The sequence below is a fragment of the Petaurus breviceps genome, unplaced genomic scaffold, assembly GCF_028583685.1.
Source record: "Petaurus breviceps papuanus isolate PSGF00001 unplaced genomic scaffold, PetGlider_PUasm1.0 173, whole genome shotgun sequence".
Classification (NCBI taxonomy): domain Eukaryota; kingdom Metazoa; phylum Chordata; class Mammalia; order Diprotodontia; family Petauridae; genus Petaurus; species Petaurus breviceps.
Genome location: NW_027185759.1, coordinates 3589517 through 3594372, shown reverse-complemented (window position 1 = coordinate 3594372; position 4856 = coordinate 3589517). Strand labels below are relative to the sequence as shown.

The 4856-nt window shown below is 44.9% G+C and overlaps 1 protein-coding gene and 1 pseudogene across 2 annotated transcripts in view; one reads left to right on the top strand and one right to left on the bottom strand.

Annotated features, from left to right (window-relative positions):
* Positions 1 to 4856, bottom strand: part of MB21D2 (Mab-21 domain containing 2) — a 116837-nt gene that overhangs the window by 19790 nt on the left and 92191 nt on the right. The window lies entirely within an intron of this gene.
* On the top strand, positions 849 to 1814 carry LOC138157816 (large ribosomal subunit protein uL15 pseudogene; annotated as a pseudogene).

Below are 4856 nucleotides of genomic sequence, written 5' to 3'. Positions count from 1 at the left end.
GATGCCTAGAGGAGGTGTCAATGGCCCTGAGCCTTGAAGAAAAGTAAGTGTGAGAGAGAGAGAGAGAGAGAGAGAGAGAGAAGGAAAGGGAGGGAGAAGAAGGGAGGGAGAAGGCAGGTCGAGGACAGAGCCTTGGGGGAGACCCAAGTTTAGAGGGCACTGTCTGAGCAGGTGATCTCTGAGGTCCCTTTGTAGTTTGACAGTTCTGCTATGCTATGAACAAAAATGGAGGATGGAGAGGAGGACGCTCAGCAGGGAACTGTTAATGGGCTCAGAGAATACCTGACAATTTGAAGGAGTGGAACACGTGGGCTCTAGAGACAGCTGCTTTCACTAAAAGCCCATAGGAATGTCTCAAGGAACAGGTTTAAAAAAACAAACCAGGAATGAAAACAAGCCTTTGTGAGTGATGATGCAAAGTGAGCAGGAGAGGACTGGATATGTTTTAATTCACTGAAATGCAGCCGCCGACGGTGCCAGTGGTCATTTTGGATCTTTCAGGACGCATTTCCAGATCAGTTACCCTCCCAGGGTGGGGGAGAAAACTCTGTGGAAAAAACATTTTTAAGGGAGTCAGTGAAAAAAGAACGGTCCGGGATTTATAGCCAGGCTGAGGGCGATTAAATGACCTGCCATCTGTTCCAGGAAAATCGATCCGACCCTCAGACAGGCTGATGAAACAGCGCAGCCGCTCTTTACCAAGAAGCCTCCAGCTCCCTGGCTCGCTTGGGCTCTGCAAGGACAAAGGCGCTTAAACTGCCTTCCCTCCCCTCCCTGCCAGGAACCACTAAGCAATCGGCAGTTCTGGAGTTTAGAGTTTATTTTCTGTCCCCATTCTGCCAGGGCTGGCTATGTTTGCAGAGACATCAACCAAAACCACTTTGATGGTGGAAGGCCAAATGTCCGTTCTTCCTTGCATATCCACATCAAAAGCAAACATGGCACCAGAGTCGAGTTGGTATCAGAAACAGTGTCTGCAGGAAGTGCAAGAGACCATACTGTTTATCTAGTCCACCCCCCCCCACCTTTTTTCTAGTTGAAGACCCAGAGTTTCAGAGTCATAGGACAAAATCATGGGACCAAGAATGGAAATCTAGGATGCCTTTCCCAGATGCATATGCTCCCGTATGCTACTAGCTACTTCTAATAAGAGTAAAATTTTTGGAGGGAGAGGCTTTCAAGCTAACCTCTTTCAGACAGACAAATCTAACAACAACATAAAAAAGAAGTTAAGAATCTAAATAGAATTTTTAAAAATGCATAGCTCCCCTTTTTCTCTTTTGCAGCGGCTTGCAAGATGCCTTCCAGACTAAGGAAGATGCGGAAGCTCCACGGGCACGTCAGCCTCGGCCACAGGTGCATCGGCAAACATCGAAAGCACCCCGGAGGCCGCGGCAATGCAAGAGGGCTGCACCATCAGCAGATCAACTTCGACAAATATGACCCAGGTTATTTTGGTAAAGTGGATATGAGGCATTACCGCTTGAAGAAAAAACAAAGCTACTGCCCAACTGTCAACCTTGATAAGCTGGGGACACTGGTCATTGAGCAGACCAGGATTAGTGCTGCCAAAAACAAGGAGGGCCTTGCCCCTATCACTGATGCTGTGCGGTAGGGCTACTACAAAGCCCTAGGAAAAGGGAAACTCCCCAAGCAGCCAGTCATCGTGAAGGCAAAGTTCTTCAGCAGAGTAGAGGAAAAAGTCTAGGGTGTTGGTGGAGCCTGTGCCCTTGTGGCATAAAAATCCATCGTTATCAAATAAAACAAATGACTTTATTATTAAACATCCTGGGTTTTGCAAAAAAAAAAAAAAAGCATAGCTCCTTATTGATTATTGAATGGAAACAAAAAGGAGTCCCCATATTTCTCAGCTGGGTCACAAATTTACCAAAAAGTTTGTCATATGTAGGGGCATAAGAGACCCATAAACAAATACAGAAAAGCTGCCTCTAACATTCTCTGAGAATTCATGCTGTAGTAGGAAGAGCATGGGGTTGGGAACAAGAGAACATCAGTTCTACTCTTCAGCTCCAATACTCACAAGTTGTGTGACCTTGTACAACTTACTTAACTTCTCAAGGCTTCAGTTCCTTCGTGAAAAATGAATTGGAGACCCTGGACCATTCTATCTATGTTTCCCCTCCCACAACCACACTTTCCAGCTTATCAATAAGCTCCTTAAATGGTGGTGCCCAGAACTCAATGAAGACGACTCCAGGTATTATTGGATCAGAGCATGCGGATGATCAACCGCATTCTGAACACTGTGACTGGATGATTTAGAGAAAGTCCACTGAAGAAATACAAAGAAAATGCCTTCTGGGAATACGGGAAATAGGACAAAGGAATGAAAGTGTGAAAAATGAAGATTTGGATTTGAGAAATTCTGAGATTTCTGCCCCTTTCTGTAAATGTGTGGAGAACAGAATGACTAAGATACCTCAGATAAAAGAGCTTTGAAGAAAATCAACCTCAGTATTTTTCAGTAGTTATCCCAAACACCAGCTGACTTCATTGCCATTCATGATTTAAAATGTGTATGTTTTGCATTTTTTGTTTTTTAATAGAGTGTCAGCATGTGTACTTGAGTATGGAGATCTATTTTTCTTTCATTCTGTTCATTCATCAAGTGTTGGCATGGGAAGGGAGTGGAAGAAACAGAGGACATGGTCATAGAGCTTATTGGTCTAGACAAAAAAAAAAAATAGATGTTGAAAGATCTAAACTATGTGGGATAGAGCCAGGCCCAAGTATGGCTGACCCAAACAGAAAATGCTACAGGAATTCAGGGACCCAGGAGAGAGAAGCATTCATATTGAAACAGGACAAATAATTTCCATCCCATAGAGCAGCATAGGGCAGTGGAAAGTAGGCTGGACACCAGGATCAGAGGACTGCCAAAGTCTGCCCCAGACACGGAATAGCTGTGTGATTCTTACCTCTGTTGGGTCTCAGTTTCATCATCAGCAAAATGAGAAGGTTAAATTAGACCATGGGTTCTTAAAGTTGTGTGTATGTGACTTGGAGCCCTTTTCCACTGGTGTGGTGAAACTTATGGACCCCTTCTCAGGAGAAGGTTGTTGTTTAAACTCGACTGAAGGCAATGCTAATTTTCAGTTACAAGTTAGTGGAATTAAAGATATATTTTTTTCCCATCCAAGTTCACAGCACCTCTGAAATCTGTCTACAGAATCCTTGGAGATCCACAGACCACATGTTTAAAATCCCTGGGCTGGACCATCTCCAATGCTCTTTCTAGCACTTGGGCCCTAGGAAACTAAACAAGGCATCTAATATACATGGGCCTAGTGGAGTCTTTCTACAAGCAATTACAGTTATGGACAAATCCTTGCATTTCCAGGAATAAAGTAACTCAGATGCCATAGAGCAGTCACTGGCCAAAGCCAAGAATGACCCATTCATGCTGAAAGATTTACCAGTCCCTCCCCTTGTGAAAAAAGCATGGAGCTTCTCCCTTCCCTAAAACAAGGAGAACTGAGCAATGCAACATCCTCATCTTCAAGGAGCTTAGCCCAGGCCACAGGGCAGACCACCTCCCATCCTCAAAGGCACCTTCCCCATACACTGCCTAAATGTTGGGAGTTCATTTATTTAGACTTGAAATCCTCTCCCACCACCACCACCATTCCCCACAGCCAACTGAAAGCTTACTTTGAATTAGCAAAGGTCCTTTTTAGAAAATGCCAAGGTCTATGCAGCCCTGTTCACATCCCATTGTTATGCCACATACTTCCTATCCACAAGCACAGGCCTACACGTGAGGTAGGTCTCAAAAATATTTGCTGAATCTAAAGGGAGGTTTCAAAGCCCTCCTGGGAGGATGCTGTGATGGGTAAGTTAAGGCAGAAAGGGTGGTTGCAGGGCCTCTTGAGGAGCAAGGGACTTGGGCAGGACAGGAAGGAGTGAAAAAGGAAATGTCAAAAGGAAGGGTGCACTTGATATTTTCCTGTTTGCACGTGGGCCCTTGGCTCCTTGCTACCCAAAGGTAAAGAGGCAGAAACTCCCCTCATCATTCCTGAAGGGCCTCTCAGCACCCAGAAAGCCTCCCTTGAGACAGTCCTAGCTCCTGACTGCAGATCAAATCAACCTTTGTCAGCTTGCCTGGGAGTCCAATGGCTATTTATATTTTATATTTACATTTCCTCTCACTCCATGGGAAAACTCTTCCCAATTTGCAAGTTAGAGGCAACCGTGCTGGATTTGGGACTAGAGAGACCCTGTCTCAGGCCCTCAGCAGTTGTGTGAGGCTGGCCAACTCACTTAATCTTTCTCAGTTTCCTTCTCTGTAAAATGAGGAAGTGAGACTTTCTGGATTCCAAGATAAATTAACGATCCTCTGAACGCACAAGCAAATTTGTGAATCATGGTCCAGTCTCAGCTGAGGGTGGGCTGGTCATTACTGCACACAGAAGAAACATATGATTGCATTAGGAGAATTAGCAAGACTAATGACCAATTGAAAACAGCTGAAAAGATTTGACTCATCCTCTTCCCAAGAACCACAGCAGCAAAAGACTTCTGGAGTTGGCTTAGGAGGGTAGTCACGGTGCCGGAAGGCCTGCGCAGGCTTTGTCTTCGGTGGGACACCTGGAGGAAAAGGGTTCTGCCTGCTTCTCCCTGAGATGCTGGGGCCCTGGAGCACAGAAGGATGGACCTTATTTATTATACCAATGGATACAACTCACTCGCTAAAGCAAATGTGCCAAATAATAGTCACCTGGATGGAAATCTCTCTTTAAAGGGTGACTTTCGAAACATGGCACCTGTGTTTACGTGATTTGTGTAGTTTTGTTTCAGATAAAGTCATTGGCTTTGAAGACCTGGGAAATAGGCTA